This window comes from Tauraco erythrolophus, chromosome 20 (genome assembly GCF_009769465.1).
Source record: "Tauraco erythrolophus isolate bTauEry1 chromosome 20, bTauEry1.pri, whole genome shotgun sequence".
Lineage (NCBI taxonomy): Eukaryota > Metazoa > Chordata > Aves > Musophagiformes > Musophagidae > Tauraco > Tauraco erythrolophus.
Window position 1 is genome coordinate 644,264 of NC_141484.1, and position 19,048 is coordinate 663,311.

Sequence of the window (19,048 nt, forward strand, 5' to 3'; positions counted from 1 at the left end):
GGCGCTCACAGAGGTCTGAGCGCAGCTTTATCACCTTTTTCGCTTTATCAAGCTGTTTTCAAGGGAAACCATCTTAATTCGTATCGATCCCCGGTTCAGCAGTGCCCCCCGCCCGTCCCCCTCCACCCTCCGGCCGCCGCCGCCCCGCAGTGGGGGCAGCTCCGTGCCCCGGGGCTCCCCGCCGCGCTCCGGCCCACGGGGGGGCTCGGCCACGCGTGTGCCCCCGCACCGGGCCGGGCATCAGCGTGCCCAAGCGGCGGCAAGAGCCGGCCGGGAGGATGCAAAGCCCGGGTCGCGGGGTCCCCCCCGCCTCGGAGAGCCCCCCCGGCTCTGCCCCGCCGCCCCTCGCCCCGGCCGGTAGCGCAGCCCCGTCGGGGCCGCCCGCGCGGGCACCCGCCGCCCCCTGCCGGTAGCGCGGCCCCGCCGGAGGGAGAAGCCGCCGCCGCTCCCCGCCACCGGGGGAAACCGCCCGTCCCCTCCGGCCGCCGTCTGTCCCCGCGCCCCGTCCCGGTGCCAGGCGCTGCCCGGCCCCACCACCGAGGGCTGACGGCACGTTCCCCCTCCAAGGGCCGGTGGTCCCACGGCTGTCGTACCCGGAGATGGGACACCCAGTGCACACGCAGCTCCCCACGTCCCGTGCCCTTTGCGACGGGACCAGACGCACGCACGGCTGCGTGTCAGATAACCACGCGTGTGCCACACGCCTTTGGCACCACAGCCGCGTGTCAGATGATAACCACACATGTGCCACATGCCTTTGGCACCACACACGGCCACGTGTCAGATAACCACACATGTGCCACATGCCTTTGGCACCACACACGGCCGTGTGTCAGATAACCACGCGTGTGCCACACGCCTTCGGCAACACAGAGTGAATCCGGCGAGAGCGCGGGCAGGCTGCACGCAAGCCTGGACTGGTTTAGTGCAGACACCTGCAGGATCCCCAAGCCCAGCCTGTGCCAGTAGTGCTGCCCGGTTGTCCTGGCATAGGGGAGCTGCCCCAACTGCCCGGGCAGAAGAGGAGGGGGCTCAGCCTCCCCCTGGGAGCCCACCCAGTTCTGCAACACAGGGGGATCAGTGCAGCCTCAGATAGGATAACACACCCCAATTTTAGGGCTCCGCTTACCCTTGGGGTGACCTGGGCTGGTGGGCCGGGATGAGCAGCCCCATTCCTCCTCCTGCCATCACTGGGCGCAGCAGTGAGCACACGGAGGGGTCGGAGGGACACACGGACACTGCTCCTCCAGAACATCAGCTGCTTCCAAAGAGAATTGATTCCCTCCTCACGGATGAAGGGATGGGCTCCCATTCCCAGGTCTCTCCACTTCCACTCCCTTTTGTGCGTTTTCCAAAGAGGGGCTGATCACATCCTGGCAGATGCTGGGAGCAGACGCCTAATGGAGGCCATCTGCCACATTTCACAGGGAAAATTATTCAAACTCACTAGGACTTTAATTTAATCAGCTGGCACTGAAGTGGGCACTGGGCTTTCATGCGAGCAGGTGTGAGCACAAACCAGCAAAGGCAAAGGCAAGCCATTTCATCCCCGTTCACCCAGCCCACAGAACAGGAGCTAACGGCGCCACGCGGCCAGCGCGCCCACCGGCACCTTTCACAAGCGTAAAGCCCCGACTGGCACCACGACTCGAGTGCTCCGCTCCCGAGCAGCACTGCCATCAGGAAAGCTCCTCCAGTAACCCTGGCATTCAGAACCGCGGTGCGTAGGGAAGATTCACAGCAGATGACATGAGACCAGACGGGGCATCGGTGACCAGAGGAAGGAGCCCACGGCCTCACACACTGGCGTCCCCACAGACCCGGAGCGCTGCTAATCCGAGGCTAAGCTGTTCAGAGGGAAAGAGCAGGATGGAGCCATCCCTGGGGACCCAGCAGCTTCGTTCAGAGCAGCTATGGGTGCGTGGAGCTCACTCACCTTCCCAGCCCCTTCCCACTCTGGCTGAACCTGTCCCACTCTTGCTCCCCTAGACGATCCCATTATGCCAAGTGACAGATCGATGTACGGCAAAGGGGGCGAAGCGCCAGCCCAGCACTCGGAAAAGGGGACAGGAGGAAAGGTGCTGTCTGTGCCACATCCTCCGAACTTCTGCCATTCCTGAGTGCGAGGCAGCTTCCCTGAACCCATCAGCTCGCAGGTCACATGCTCCCGGTGCCCACCATCACCCTCAACAAGAGATGACCACGTGTGTGCCAGAGAAAGGCAGGTGCCACAGCACAGCTTCTGCTTGGGGCATCTGCAAAGGGACCTGGGATCTCTCCGACAGCATGAGGTGTCTTTGCTGCCTCCATCACAGGCCCCAGGGGATGTGCAGGAACATCCCACCATGCCCCACATGCCGTGGGCCCACAAGCGTGCAGTGAGCTCCTGCCGTGGAGTGAAAGGTGAAATGACACAAGTGCAACACAGCGCAGGGAGGGAGACGGGGACACAGGTCGTCAAAACGGTTCATTAAAGCCCTCGTTTGATCACCATAAGCAGAACCCACCTGCACAGCAGAGAAGGACAAACCCCCCAGCAACCCCCCATCGATCTGATCAAGAGGAAAATTCTTCCTGACCCCAAATCCGAGTACACGTTTACACCCAAGCCAGTAATTATGTCACATCATGCCAACACAAACCATTTACCATGTTCTCTCCCATCAATTATATCACTTTTCCCCAGCATTACAGCACGTCCAGACTCAACTAACACACGTTTCAGCAGGGACGGGCTCACCAGTGACCGCCCCGCACAGCCACCGCACACCCATGGGCTGGGGGTGCCCCTGGCCCCACTGTGTCGGGCACCACAGCGCTGTCGGTTAACGCACAGCCAAACCCCCACGAGCAGCAGCTCTTGCCATGTCACCCCCCCTTCCCTCTTACCAACCTCCAGGGCCACTCCAACTGGTACGTTGTTACTGACACACGGCACCAGCGGCATTATCTGTGTTTTGCAGCAGCTGCCCAAGTGCCCGGTACTACCCATACCTCAACTACTGCAGCCAGGTCTGCTGCTCCCTGTGTCATGGTTCGACCTGGCCAAAACCCGGACCCCTCGCAGCGTGCCACCGCACACCCCTCGCTCCTTGCCAGCTCCCAGACTGACACCGCAGCATCGCTCGCTTGCGCGGTGCCAGCCCTGAGCCCGGGCTGAGCTCCCCTCCCCGGCAGGACGGTGCCACAGGTGGGACATGGCACAAGCAGCCAGAGCCCATCCCTCCGGCACGCACCCCCTGGGGCAGCGGGATGGAGCAAACTGAGGTCCTCTCATCCCCAGGATACTGGGAAGCTTCACCCACCTTCCTGCTTGGGACTTTTCCAAGAGGCCATGGCCCACCCTAGCTGGAAAATCCCTGGAGCTAGAACGAAACTGGGCAGAGAGGGGACAGGGTAACCTGGCAGCTGCTCACATTTAGTTTGCACCTTCTTTGCCAGTGTGGAAGGAAACAAACGACCTGTGAAGGGAACGGAGCGCAGTGATTCATTACCCCTGATGTGTGATGATGGCTTAATTATTTTTCTAACTGGGGAGAGACGCTTTCTGACAGCAGGTGCAAATTAATTCTCCACTGTTTTAAGGAGTGATCGGCCCAGGACAAGCAGAAAACTGGAAAACCTAATTAAATTGGGAGCTGGGTGGAATAAATGGAGCGGGGAGTTTGTTTGCACGGTGCTGATGGATATTAACGATCGCTGGTGAAGGCACCAGAGCTCCCAGCAGGGATGCAGAGCTGTCTCGGTGGCTTCACGCGCCCGGCCGGGCTCTGACACTTGTGGGCAGGAGGTGCCATCATGGCACCCACGGCACGTGCTGCTGCTGCGCGCAGACGGGGAAGCCAGGGCTCTCCCCAGGGAGACGCACCTACCGCTCTGCATGTGTCGAACGGAGGAGGACGCGTCAGGAGGCTGCCAGCCCCGCATGCGGCATCGGGGATCCCCGAGACCCTCCCAGCTTCGCATCCCTCGAGGGCAACAGGGCCCAGCACCTGGTTACTGAGCCACCAGCACCCGCCCGGGCAGCAGGAGCGGGTGAGAAGCCTGTCCCACCTCTGTGCGACCAGAGCAGGGGCAGGTGGAACATCTCCCAAGGAGCCAGTGCCCGGCTCCGAACTTCCAGGAGTAAGAGAGGAGCCAACGCAGCTCTTCCCATCCCGGCTCTGGCAGAAAGGTGCCAGCACACGGTGCCAACACTGGCCGCCCCTGCAAAGGAGCATGAGAAATAATCAACACCTGAAGGGTTTTGCCACAGGGGGGAGCAGCCCAGGACTGATCGGAATATCATCAGCTCCGTAATCGGGGAGAAGAGAGTTTATATTGAACAGTTGCCATGGAAACACTATTTATACTTTCTGCAGCTCCAGATCCCGGCTCTCCCAGCCCGGCCGCCGCTCAGTCCTGCTGTCCCGGCCCTCGCAGAGGCCAGGGGCTCCATCACCCCCTCCCTCTGCTCGTGCTTCGGCCCCGGGCCCCTCCGCAATAACCAGCCAGATCCCCCACGGCCAGGAGCTGCACCGCGGGCTGTTCCCCAGCTGCATCCCAGAGCTTTTCCAGGGATTCCAAAGGGAGGCGGTGCCTGGAGCCTGCCCTGTCCCATGCACATGCCGCAGCCCGAGACACCCACCGCTGCCCGTGCCCTCAGCCGGGCCACTGCGCTGCCCCGAGCCCTGCAGCCAGGAGAGCGCCCAGAGCTCGATGTTTGCAGAGCGGCTCGAGAAGAGCCAGGCATGGCCACAGCGGAAGTCGCGGCTCCCGGCACACACGTCTGCCTCTGCGGCACCTGAGTCCCACCTTGGATGATGCCAAGCTGGAAACAGAGATCAGCGACATCAGGAGGGTAAACAGGTGCCCTGGTCTCCTTCCTCATCCTCCCACCCAGGGATGCTGCTGCCGGAGGAGTTTGCACCTGCCTGTGGCTCTTGGCCCTCCCCATCCCATCCCACCACCCAGGGGGGGCCCTCCCCACCCCTGCTCCAACACACCAGCAATGCCAGGAAAAAAGAGTCCTAATTGCTTTTTGTTTTTCTGTTTCTCCCATCATTAAATCCCTTCTTCATCCCTAATAGTTTGGGATTATATGAAGGTTAATATGTTTCAGGTTCCACACAAGTACAGCTAATTAACAAACAGTCCCCTCAATTCCCTTTAATGCCTACACATGTAATGCGATCACTGCAATTACCTGCTTCCCAAAGCCATTACAAACCACAGAAAATTAGCTGGAACAGGTGATAAAACCCTTCTTTCATTGGATCATAAAAGGAGCTGATCTCTGGGCAGCAGCTCCCCCACCGTGCAGCTGGAAGGGGCCACCCCCCTCCCTGGGCAGCCCAGCTGGGACCACCAGCACTCCCCAAGAGCCCCTCAGACACCACTTGCTCCAGCCCATGGCACTGCACGGGAGCCAACCCCACGTTCTACCGACGGAAACGCGTCTGTGATGAAAGCAAAACCCATCCAGATGCCAGAGGTACCCCGGGCGAGAGGCAGAGCTCTGCTCCCCAGGGACACCCCCAGCTACTCGGTTGCACGGGGCCAGAGCGGAGCTGGAGCACATCCTGGCCCAGGGCGCTCGGGCTGGAGCGTCAGTCACTGTCCTGGGTGGAGCTGAGCCACCATCCCCAGGGACACATGGATAACGCACCCAGGAACAGGCACGGAGAAAGGGAGAGAGCTGTTCACCATCACCCTGGAGGGAGCCCGAACAGCAGCAGAGCCCTCATCCACCACCCCAGAACCAGCATCCGCCACTGCCTTTGGGAGGGAGCACGGACAGACCCCCCCTCGCTGCCCCCGGAGCTGCGCTATCCCTGCAGCAATCCAACGCTCCCAGTCAAACTATTGCATGGCTGCTCACGGGAGCCACAGAGGGAGAGACCCAGTGCCAGGGAACCCGATGAGCTCTCAGCAAATTGCTCCATCAGTCTATTAGTCCTTGTTCAAATCCTGCACCCATCAGGCGAGTTTCAGTTTCCAGCTACCGGATCGCGTTGTGCCTGCGCTGCCAGAGGAAGGAGCTCCCTCATCATCAGCGGCTCCTCCGCTCCATTATTCGCACCACAGCGGCGATACGTGGGCTCTCCCCAGAGTCCGCGGCCCCACGGAAGCACCAGCTGCAGACCCCAGCCGGGCACAGGGCTCCTCCACCACCGGCGCCCAGGGCAAGCTGCAGCCTGGCCGGGCAGGCAATGGCACTGGGGGAGCAGCGAGCACCTTCCCCTGTGCCTGGCACCCAGATCCCACGTGCCACAGGGCCACCGGCCCCAAGTCAGCTCAGCAGATGCAATGGGCCCCTTGCCCAGCACAGCGGGGTGATGGGGCACAGCCCTCCCACATGCAGCACTGGCACCCCCCAGCAGCCAGTGTCCACGCTTTCTGCAGGGCTCAGCTGCCCCAGCACCAGCACAGCCTTGCTGAGGGATGGCACCACAGCTCCTGCCGGACGGAGGCGGGCAGGGTACTCATGCCAGCGGCATCACCGTGCAGCTCGAAGGCAGCTGTGAACCTGAGAGTCTCGGGCTGGTCCTCAGCAGACGTCTGTCTGTGCCACGCAGCCACCAGTGCCACACACAGGTGACAGGAATGCCATGGGCCAGGATGCCACAGGTGGGTACCCAGCTCTCGGGGTCCTGTTCATCGTGCCCCATCCCACCGGCACCGGCCTCTCCGCAGCTGCATCCTGACTGCTCAGCATCATCCCCGAGCGCCCAGAGCACCCTCCAGCGATGGACCTCCCGAGCAAGAACTTCTCATAAATGTAAATTGGGAACAGCCTCACAGCACAGGAGGAAAATCACTGTAAACAAAGTCTCCGTTGCTGTGGAAACCATTAAAAATAGATTCCCCACGCTCCCCCTTTTGTGCTGGGTATGATACAGCTGGGTTCCTTCATTCCACATTATTATTACTTTTTAATTATGAATAATTTCCCCCCTTCTATAGGAAGATGGAGTAAAAACCAGAACTTTCAAAACGAGGGGCCTTTAGGATATGTTTCAACATGCAAATGACGGCAAACATGCGTTCTGCAGTGTTTATGCCACAGGGTAAAAGTCTTTCTGCATTAACCCTTCCCGTGCCACATTCCCCATGTTCTCCCCTGTCCTTCAGCCAGGAGGGCCAGGCACCCTCCGTCCCGCAGAAAGTTGGCTCAAGGATGGAGGCAAAGAGCAGCAGCACCGCTGGGTGCAGCAACGCTTTGTCCCTGGGCGGGGGTGTGGTGTGACAAGGCAGGTGCGGTGCTGTGCCAGCCCTGGCACACCAGGGCAGACCCACTGCCGCACTTGCCCACCCGCTGTCCTCGGGCACCTCACAGCAGGGACCAGCTTTGCCCTCGATGCTCAGAAACATCAACACCGGCACAACTTCTGCTGCCTCAGCCCCTGGTGTGGAGCAGCCCCCCCAAGCAGGGAGGGAGGGGACATGACGAGTCCCCATCCCACTGAAAAGGGACAGGAATCCCCCTCCCACCACCATCCTGTGGCACTTCCCTCCGATACCGAATTCGGTGTCTGAGCAGAGGAAAGATTTAAAGTTATCTGGAAAAACATGGGAGCTGGGAAGATGGTCCCATTCCAGAGTCTGACTCAGTTGCTATTTGCAGCCCTGGTCAGCGGGAGAGGATGCTCCTCCATCGGGAACGCAGTCAGCCACCGGCACCGTGCTGGGGGCCAGCCGAGGACCTGGCAGCACGGAACCGTGGGCAGCTCCTGCCCAGGCCCGCCGGCGAGCGGCCGCCTGCGTCCCCCAGCGCGCGCGGGCCAGGCGGAAGGTCCCCGAGCAGGCTGGCCCCGGCCCGCGGCCGCCGGTTCGCTGGCACTGCGCAGATCTCACGCTGCCACGGAGGAGCAGATGGACGGCCCTGGGAACCCTCCCAGCGCACGCTGAGCGAACGTCCTGCCTGCTCTGCCAACGCGCCGCCCAGCTCCGCGCGAGCCGATGGCAGAGGGCAGAGCCCTGTGCCCGCCCGGGGACGCCGCTGAGCGCAGAGCACACGGACATCTGTCCCTTCGCCCACGGTGACCCGGCGCATGGAGCCGCGTGAGCAGTGGCCGACACTGGTGTGCCAAGGACACCCCAACCCAATCTCATTCCCCCGGAAGGTGACTGGGTCTCTCGGTACAGGAGGGAACTCGGTGCCAGGAAAGCTTCTGGAGCGCCACCACGCAGAGCCAGCAGATAACGCAGAGCAGCAGCGTGGTCTGGCCAGAGGCGTGACAGCACAGGCACGAAAACGGGCTGGAAAACCACAAACAGGCCTTCTCCAGAGTGCCTTGTTTCCAAAACTAAGCACAGAAAGTATCCTTCCGTTTCCTGCAGACACCAAACTGGGACAGGAATAGGAGTGGGTTGGGGCAGGCAGGGCCCACAACCAGCAGGCGCCGAGGAGGGGGCACCCAGGTGAGGGGCAGCCTTTTTGGGAGAAGAGGAACATTTATTGTGGATCCCAAGACAAAAACGACCAAGCTCTGATATGTGACATGGAGAAAAGGCCAACAACCTGCCAAGATGCACGGAGAGCATCACCTGCCAGACACGCCAAGCGGCTCTGCCCGTCACTGGCTGTGCCATGGCTGCAGAGCAGAGGCCGGCTGCAGCTCCACGTCCCCTGTGGCAGCACTGACCCACGGCCACGCACCCCACGGAGCCTCCAGAGCCAACAGAAACCAACCCTTCCAGCCAGGGGGGCTCCAGGAGCCCAGAGCACAGGCAGAGAGAGGTGCCAGAGCCCCTGACCTCCCGGGAAGCAGCCCTGTGCCAGAACCCAGTGCCAGCAGAGGATCCCAGGGCGCTCCGGCAGCGAAGCCCTCGTGCCAGCCCAGGGCATCGTTTGCTTTCGCCCTACCTGACTTGAGGGTGACTTCAGCACACGGCCGCCTCCTGCTAGAAATCCCAGGGGAAACAAGATTCCTTCTCCACAGCCCCCAGCTCTCTCAGTTCCCATTTCCCAGTGCCACAGTGCTCCATCTTTCCTGCCATAACCAAAACGTTACCCTCGCCCCAAGTGCCAACGCTGACCGTTATTACCGCTCGGGGCTAGAAGGGCCGTTAGCCCCGGCGAGCGCAGTGCCCGAGGAACAGGAGCCGGGGCCGGACCCGCTCTAATCCCGCGCCCGGTCACGCTCCTGCCTTCCCGCTAGACAGGAATCCGGGTTTGATCCGGAGATGTCAAGTGACGGAGAATCCCCCACAGGCTTAAGCTGTTCCAGTGGTTAATTACCTCCCCGGATAAAAATATGCTCTTCGTTTCTAGTCCAAATCTGTCTAGCTGGAGCTTTCAGAGCCTGGATCTTGTTATGTCTTTCCCTGCTAAATTAGAGCGCTCTGTACCCGCAGAAATCTCTTGATCACAGCCTAAAACGACCTACGTCACAAAGCCACCTCTTAAACTTCTCTCGGATGAAAAGTTCAACCTACTTAGGCTGCGTCTCCCGCAGCAGAGCAGATTTTCCAGACTGAACCGTTTCTTTAGCTCTTTTCTGCACATTTCCCATTCCACCAGTGTTTTCACAGCACTGGGATCGGTCCCAGCACCCTGGTGATGCCGCCGGCACTCCCATCACACCCCCCCACCCCGCCCCGTTCCCTCACCCACACAGCTACGGGAAGCTTTTCCATCACGTTGTCAGCAGACTGCAGCCACGGTCACCCTAACGCAGAGAAGGGACATTTAACGTCCCACCTGGGGCTGGGGGAAGGTGGCCACGGAGAGCGGCCACGTGCCCCCCGGCTCCGGCTGGCTCGGCTGCTGAGCAGGACAGTCCCTGAGCCCCCTTGGCCAGTGAGCTGTGCCTGGGCCAAGGGGACAGATGAAGCCGTTGCCACCCCAGCGCCACTTCTGCCGGGCTCAGCGGGTCCAAGTCACAGGTTTGCCACGGTTGCTCCAGGCGGAGGAAACAGCCCCTTGGGGAGCAAAGCCAGGGCAGCTCCGCACGCCTTCAGGACACCTCGGGAGTTTGCTTTGGGGGGGCTCAGCGACCAGAACGGGGTAGCGCTAGGGCAGGTCTCCTGTACAGCACCCAGAGCCCACGGTGCACCTGGCTATCTGCCAGCCCTCCCAGTGCCAGCTGCACCAGTGCCCATTGAGCAGCACCCAGCCTCTGCCCCCCACCCTGCCAGGGAGCTCCTCAGCGCCCAAGCCCCCGGCTGACCCCAGCCGTACCAGCACCACGAGGTGCCAGTGTGGATGCGCTGCGGGAAGCGGGACAGGGCTGCAGCCACGAGGAGGACAGGAGCCCGGAGCAATGCCAGGGGAAGGTGGGCGACCGAGGCAAAACCTTCAGCATGCCAGCCCGCACCAGAGGAACGGCAAACCGGCTGCACGCGGGGACCCGCTTCCGCAAACGCGCTCCTCAAGTGGAACAAAGCCAGGGCAGCCCCTGGCCCTGGACCAAGGCTGGGAGAAGGCATAAACCCCCAGATCCCAGGGAATACTCACAGGTTGCCCAGATCCCATCGGCACATCCGCTCCCGTCGGAGCAGCCACAAGCAAAGGGCTGCGCCAGGGCTGCAGCGACGCACAGAAACTCCCCAAATCCTCACCGGTGCCAGGCCCACAGCACCCTCCCGTCCCAGTGGCACAGGGTGCCAGGGAGACGTAGCTTTCCGTGCTCTCCGTCAGGAGAGGTCCTGCTCCAGCCACAACTGCCTCCTTATTTAATTCACAGCAATTACACTCCCATTCTGCTAGACAAATAGATTTTACAAGCCCTCAGTTAAATGCGGATAATTACGGCTGCCTGCACCAGGGGACAGCCCTGCCCGGGCTCAGGAGGAAGAATCACATCCCGACTCCACTAACGCTGCAAATTAGCACGGAGCGTCCCAACGGCAGCAGAGTAATTACCAGCTACGGCATCCCCCCCTTCCTGGGGGCTGCTGCTCCGCGCTCCCCCCGCACCCCCTCCCTCGCAGTGTGTGTGTTTTCAGGCATATGCTGCTGTTAATGGGGCTTCTGTCACTTCAGCTGCTGGCAGAGACTATTTTATCTCGGGAACCCTCTCCCCGTGCCAGAGCACGGGCTTTCGGCTCTAAATCATCCGGGGGGGAACAAAAGATGAAAGCGTCAGGTTTTCAGTCGCGCCGGTTGTGCCGGGCAGCGCCTGCCACAAAGGCTCTGGCAGGGCGGACCCTGGGGGACGAGCCCCCAGCAGACCCCCTGGAATGCACCCAAGCACAGCAGGCACAGAGCGGGCACTGGGGAGGAAGGAGGGGGCACACAGCCACCCAGATGGGAGCAGGGAAGAAGGTTTGGTCCCCAACTATCACAAGGAGCCGATGCAGCAGCAGCCCCCGGGCAGGAGTAGGGGTAGGGGACAAGCTCCAGCCCCACCAGGACACCCACCAGCCAACACCAACTACGGCGCAGGGTCTGCAGAAGGATGGTAAATCTGCCCTCTCCTTAACATCCAGGTAACATGAGGCACAAGGCAGGAAAGGAAAAATAAAAAAGCCATTGAGAGAGTCAAACAAGGACAAAACCACCACCACAACCCCACTAACCTTTTCCAGTTCCTCTCCACACTGCTACACCAGCAGGCTGGGAACAGAGCCCTGGAGCAGCCACTCTGCAGAAAACACCTCCCCTACCTTGGGGGGCTTTTATAGGGCAGCAGCACCACTGCCCGCCCCGAGCCCTCGTTATCCCAAACACCCGCAGATGTGCCAGCGCAGAAGGAGGCCGGCGGAAAGTGAGGGAAGCCTGTTCCAGGCAGCTGCTGGGTCCCCCTGCCAGCACTGCCAGGGACCCTCCTGCAGGGAGCCCAGCACAGCGGGCAATGCCCTGGGGAGCCGAGGGCTCCTGAGCCTGTCCCCGGGCACGGACAAGCTGGGGACAATGCCCACTGGCCAGCGTGCCGGCGAGCGGGCTGCGCTGCGCGGAGCCCCTGCTCCTTCCCCACCCACAGCTGCTGCAGCGGAATAAAGATAAATAAGAAACACAGAACGAAACGGCCCCATTTTTCACACCGACCCGTCAAAGCAAACCCGTGCGATCCACCTCGCGCGGCCGCCACCGTCCTGGGTGCCCTGATGGGCACCCGGCTCAGCGGCACCAGACACCTGCAGCCAGCACCTGGGCCGCCAGCAGTGCCAGCACCGGTGCCAGCACCACGCACATCGCCCACACCGATGCACGGGCCACGGGCCTCTTCGCAGCCGCTGCTGTGGATCTGCGTGATGATGCTGGGAATGCTGCTCCAGGCAGCACCAGGCAGGCGGCACCGACAGCGGCACTGCAGCGCTGCGGCACACAGGGCACCGCGAGCAGCTCGCGGTCACGCTCCGGCCCCCAGCCCTAGCAAGCTCTGCCCAGCGCTGGCATCGTGTGCCGGAGCACCGCCGGTGCCCGTGCTGCCCAGGCGCTGCGCTCACACCCCCGAGGAGAGGGGGCACCGCTCCACGGTTGGCACAGTGGCCGCTGGCATACAGAGGCTCTGCAAGGCTCCTGCCAGGGAAAGCTCGTGCACTTTACCACTGCTGAGAGGCTTCTGCGCTCCCGAAATATCCTTTTCCCCTGGGCAACCTCACATGCACGGCTTGGGACTTGCCGGAGCGTTAAGCTGACATTTAGGTCAGAGTAAGGAATAGCTCAACGCCTCCAGGAAAAAGGGTTTTCCTTTCACATCCCAGCGCCTCCTCCAGCAGCTCGACACGCAGCCGAGGAGCGAGCGCTGACACGGGTGACCATGCCGAGCGGTGTGAGCTGGCTGTGGGGGTGGAAAAGGGATTAAAAATATTTCTGAGTCCTGGTCTAGAGATAAGCTGCCATTTCTGGCGTCCTCCCGGCTCTTCACAGTCCCCGGAGCAGAACCTCTGCAGGAAAAGGCGCCTGTAGAATTCCAAGCCCCGGGGCAGCCCGGCTGCCACAGCACACGCATCCCTCCCCGGGAACGGGGCACGGCGCCGCAGGACCTCGCCCGACGCAGCGCTCCGGCGGCTGCGCCGCAGGACCGAGGCACGATAGATCATGGGAATAAAGCCGGGAGAAGGGCGAGACGAGCCGTCGGCAGAGAGCGGCTGTAAATCTCGGTGCTGCTGGGGCTGGAGATGCGCCGGCTGCTTCGGGGGGCGCGCGGCAGAGGGCGGAGGGCGATAACAGGAGCCACGAGCGGTGCCGGATCCTGCAGCCCGGCTGACGCAGAGGCCTCGCTGTCAGGGAGACAAAGTGGAACCGCTCAAGTGCATCATTGATTTTTAATAACAGCAGCAACACTCTGGAAATCCACACTCGGCCCCGTTTTCTCTCCCCCCGTCGCCCCATCTCCCCCAGCCCCACCTCGCTCCACCCAACAGCACTGCCTGGGGCCGGGGAGTCAGCCCAGACCCCGCTCCCGCGGGATGGCCCGACACGGGCTTGCCGCCCGTCCGTGCCCGTCTGCCCATCCCTGGTAGATGGTCGCAGGGATTGGCATCAACCCCATGGGATGCGGAGCCGGTGCTGCCCACAGCGGTGCTGCTGGACAGTGTTTCGGTGCTGTCACCTCGCCAGAGACGGGTGTCCTGCTCCGCTGCGGCGTCCGAACCTCCTGGTCAGCACCGGCAGTTGTACCAGCAAGGAGAAACGGGCAGACGCGGTGAAGCCGGGCTGCGGGACGGGCAGAGGGGATGGGTCGGGGTGTCTGTGCCCAACGGGGACAGGAGCTGTGGGACAGAGCAGGGCTGGCCTCGCTCTTCGGCAGGAACACTCGGCGTTCGGCAGTGCGAGCACCTCTCCCGCGGTGTCACGATGATTGAGTGCAGGATGCAGCCACCGTAATGGTTTCATCAACTTAGCTACTTTTTATGAGAAATTTGTTCCAATCCCTTCCCTTTCCGCGGCTGCTGTCACCTTAACAGATGCCAGACCAGAGAGAATAATAATCCTGGCAGGAAACTTTGAACTGGAGCGAGCGGCTTCCTGGGGAGGGGGGCAGGAGGTGGGAGAAAACTCATTTTTGCAGGAGCTCAGGAGCTCTCAGAGCTGCCCCCGCCTGACACCGCCGGCGCTGGAAGATTTGCTTGTGTCTCCTCTTGCTCCCGGGGGAACGGCCGCGTGCGGCTGTGCCGCAGTGCCGGTGGAACGGCTTTGGCTGGGAGCCCTCCGGCCCCAGCCCCGTCCCTCCTGCCTCCCCCCACAACCTGCCCGATTAACTCCAGCTCCTGCCCGCTGCCTCCTGCCCGCTCCAGCCAGGCACCAGCCTGGGGTCTCGGGAGATGCACGTGGGACCCCGGTGCGGTCTGAGCCTCTGACTTCAGCAGCGATAAACCATCCTATGGGTCAGGCACAGGCACGGGGCCCCTCGCAGACAGCATCCCCCCGGCGCGGCAAAGCAGCGGGAGCTAATCCGGGGATTCCCAAGGCTGCGAGTGCCAGACCTGCCCTCGTGCCTGCCTTCTCCCGCGAGGAGCTGCCGCTTCCACATGAGTCATCGCTGGAAGACGAATTCTATTTAAAGGACGTTATTCGTAGAAAATTTGAGTTTTAATAACAGGGCATCAAATGAGGAGAAAATACCAAACTTCCAAGCGGAGCTAAGTTTCCGTACGTTCATTTATACAGCACATCCACTGCTCGGAGGAATAAAAATCACGCCGAGAGCTCCTCTCTCTGACAAAGCCGCGCAGGGAGCTCTCTCCCGCTCCCGGCTCCTGTCGCGCCGGAGCATCCCGCGGCCCCAGAGAGCCGGAGCCAGGGCAGCCACCACGGCCACGGCCACGGCCACGGCCCCCGGCACGGCTCGGGCAGCGGAGGCGCTGGGCTCGCGAGCCGCCCCGCGCCGCTGCCGCACTCCCGGGAGCCTTTGGGCTGAGTTCAGCCGGCTGGTGGGAGGAGGCAGCGCTGAGCTCGCTTTAAAAATAGATCAAACCCTCCGCTGCGGAGCCATTTTATTAGAGCAGCACACGCTGTCGGGCTGGCGGCACCTCTGCCGACACGCCGGTGAGTTTTCCCAGAGGAACTGGAAAGGCGAGCGAGGGGAAGAACGGCAAAGACAGCAAAGCAGACTCGTTCTCCAATGGAAGTAACGAGGGGAGAAGCCCACCCGCGCTCGCAGCCTCCCGCCCCGATCCCAGCCCACCTCTGCTGCGCGGCACCGGCACACTGCGGCCAGCTCCGCCACCAGGTCCGCGCTCCTCGCACCGGGGTCAGGCTCTGGCACATCCCAAAGATGCCAACTGCCCCCACTCCTCTGCCCGTTCTGCCCAAGGTGGTGGCTCCGTGTCCCCTCCCTCACCACGCACCGTGCCCACTTCTGGCCAGGGCCCAGGACAGACAGAAGTGCCCTCGAGTTTCCCTGTGCCACAGTGGCCAACATCCCTCCAGCCTGGTCCAGCTGCCCCAGAGCCATTCCTGGGCTTATCCCAGACCCCGGCAGCGCCACATGGCAGCCGTGGCTCAGGGATGGTGCCACGTCCCAAACCTGGTGAGAACACAGACCACTGAAGCAAATCAAATCCCACGGCTCTGAACTTACACCGCAGTGTGCCGGGCTGCCGGCTGCAGCTGCAGGAACGGCGTGCGGGTCCTGGGGTGCACACCCGCCCCGGGGGCTGCGCTGGTGCAGCCTCCAGCCCACTCGCCATCGCCAGCCCCACCGGGCTGCCGCAGCCGGAGGAATCCATGGCGACAGCGGCTGATAAACCTCTCCTGGCCCCGAGTCAATCCAACACCTGATTTATCCACCTGCCCTCAGCCTCTCCTCCCCTGCCAGCACACGGCTCTGCCTCCGCGGGGGAAACGCCTGGGCTGGGGTCCAGCTCTGGCAGGATTTAAACAGCCATCAGTAACGGGGGTCACCTTTCCCAGGCTCGGCTCGCTCCGCTCCCGCTGCCACGAACACTGGATACGGACGCGGCAAGAACGCCGGAGGCAGAGCGCGCCGGCCACGGGTCGGTGTCGATGGGGGAGCGCACGGGCGAAAGCGGAGGCTCGTCCCGGCTGCCAAGCAGAGAGAACACCAGCCCAGTGCCCGGGAACGCGGTGGGCTGCGCGGCGAAGGAAAGAGGAGAGGGCGATGGAGGGATGAAGCCTGAGCCCCAGCAGGACGGGACGCTGGAAAATTGCTGCCGGCTCCCAGTGATGCCCTCGCCAGCACCGTCCCTGCCAGCAGCTGCCCAGGATGGGGATCCCAGGGCTCGGCAAGGTGGGGAGGTTCAGCCCGTGCTGCAGAGGCTCTTCCCAGCCGGGCACACCAGAGGGAAACCCCCCACACCGAACCGGCAGACGTGGCGCCCAGCAAAGCCCCCCGAGCCGGAGCAGCCACGTGCCAAGGACAGGATTTCCTTCAGCCCCGCTCCGCAGCGCGCAGCACCCAGCCCAGGCTCCCGGCGCTGCCTTCGTGCAGCTACACTTGACTCCTGTTTTTAAAAGGAAAATTGGGAGGGGGGGGAGGGGAAAAAATACAGAAATGCCTCAGAATCAAACCTCGGAGAAAGCGTGGGAGCTCTCCGGAGAGGAGGAGAGCACTTGCTATGTAATTCACCTTTTGTCGTTTAACCACCACCCCTCTCACTGATGGCAACCGAGCGGTACGGCCAGGAACGGCCGGGCACTGGGAAATCCACGGTGGGGCCAGGGAGATGTGGGCTCCCGGGGGTGAGCGGGTTCCTGCCCCCGGCACCGAGCTGCATCGGAAAACTTCCATTCCCTGGATGGAAGCCTTTGCCAAGGAGACGAGCCCGTTTCCCCTCCTCCGGAGCAGCTTACAAAGCAGCTGGCAGAGCGCCAGCCTCTTTTTAGAGAAATGTTAACGATGCCCAGGGAAGAGCTAATCATGTGTCATGGAAACAGCTCTGTGCCAGTCAAGGTGCCACACAGCCCCGGCCCAGCGCAGGCAGCTGGGGGACACGGCGGGCAGGACTGTGGCTCCTCTCCGTGGTGGCACCGCCGGGATGCCACGGGTCACCGGCTGGTGTCTGGCGATAGCCCTGTGCTCGGGTTTAGCATCTGCAGCTGGTGACAGTGGCAGATCCCTCCGGCCCCACCAGACTAAGGCGAGAGCATCACCTGCCGCTGGTCCGCTTTGGCTGGTAGGACCCGGCGAGCACTGGGGATGGCACAGCCAGTCCAGCCCAGCGCAGTCAGGGACAGAACCAAGCGCTCCCGAGAGCCTCCCACCCACTGCCACAGCTGGGGACAGGCAGCAGCCACCTCTGCTCCCCGGGAACATCAGCCAAGTGACAGCGTGGCATTGAGCAGAGTGAAAAGGGGAGCGGGACAGTCGCGGGGTCCCAGAACAGCTGGATACCCTACGGATGGCGGAGTGCTCCCAGGAAGGGCAAAACCCAAAGGAACCAGTGGGGAATGTCACACGCTGGGAACCGGCAGGAGCCGCGGGGAGCTGTCCCCTGCCAGCACTGGTGACTGGCACGTCTGCCTGGCCGCGACACCCAGTAGAGTGAGTCTTGCTGTGGGGAGGGCACGTGCCGGCTCCCCAAAGCCTCACATTGCCTTCTGGATGCCCCTGCGCTGGCACACCCCGGGGAGCAGAGCATCCTCCTGCCGGATCACCTGGGGACAGATGTCACCAGGCACAATTTAAGGGAAAAAAGCTCCAATTTCGCAAACCACATGGCCGAGTGTTTCGGCATTTCGCACCCATTTGCCGTTCAGCTGCTCCCGCCGGCCGGCACGACGTCGAGACTGGAGCAACCGAACAGCACAAAGTTCAAAATGCTGCACACAAGGACCACACGAGAATTTCTCCTCCAACCTGGAAAAACACACGGAGAAACAGAGAGGTACATTACTCAGCCATGGGCTGACTGTGAGTCACCCGCATCTGTGAAAAACGCGAGTGTGTTTCCAGGCTGCCTGGCAGAGATTGCCGGGAGAGGGCTGGAGCAGCCGCGGCAGCGTATCCGTGCCGCTGGGCGACTGCGTGCCAGAGGGGCCGGGATGGAGGAGCACGGCGGAGAGCAGCTCTGGGGAGCGGGCAAGAGGACGGGAGGACGGAGGACAGGAGGATGAGAGGATGGGAGGATGGAGGAGCTCATCCTGTGCAGCCCAGCTGAGGCTTCTCCTCTATCAATACGTGGGCACCGGGCACCAGGGAGGGAGAGGAGCTGTTTGGGCTAAAGGACAACGTTGGCACGAGTGTCATTGGGTGCAGGAGGATGCAATTAAAGGAGGCAGGAGGGAACTGGGGAGGTTTCTGTGCACAGGGAGGGACGGGCACCATCTGGGCTGGGGACTCGGACAGTCCTCAGCAACCCATCGGGTGAGGAAGGGGCTGTGGCTGGGACTGCCTAGACAGCAGGAACGAGCTCAGGGGGTGAGCCCCTTCCTAAAACATGCCTTTCAATTCCCTTTAAACGCTACTGGGATGTCTCACCATTTCCATTACCAGAGGCAAAGGCCCACAGCTGAGCGGCCCTTTCCCCCGCAGAGCAACACCCGCTCGCTGTGGGCAGCGGGCAGAGAATGGCGGGTTCACCCGCAGCCACCCGCCGGCCACCACCGTACCGCAGCCCCTTCCCACCACAGTCCTGGGAAACCGCCGGCTGGGCGCCGCTGCTCCGCACGCTGTCCAGATCCCTTCCCTAACCACATGCAGAAATCCAGGCTGCTCATCAGATGGAGAGTCTCCATCCCATAATAAACAGAGTGTACTATTTATAACCTGAAAATGTCTTTATTATTATTATTTTCTCCCAGAAAAAAAAAAATAATAAAATCCCCCTTGCACAATACTGTTAAACACACCCCACCAAGGACTCGCAGGTCTGCGGCGCTGGTATCGCTTCCCCAGGCAGTGCCCAGCGGAACAGATGGCAGCGTGGGCGTTAGGTACCAGCCTCCTGGCAATCTGAACATCTGTTACCGTTAGAAAATGCTAATTGCCATCAATCAGGACAGCACCTACCCACATTTACATGCAAGCACAAAAAAATTACGTCTAAATTTCTCTGAGTACAACACTTGCTGCATGTTAAGTAACCGGAGCTGCTCAGATGCTGCAAGGCAGCCTGGCACCGCCACGCACCACATCCGAGCGCCCGGCAGCGCCCGCAGCGCCAGGGGCGGGGGACCCCTCCTCCAGCCCTGCCCCATCCCCTCCCACCGCAG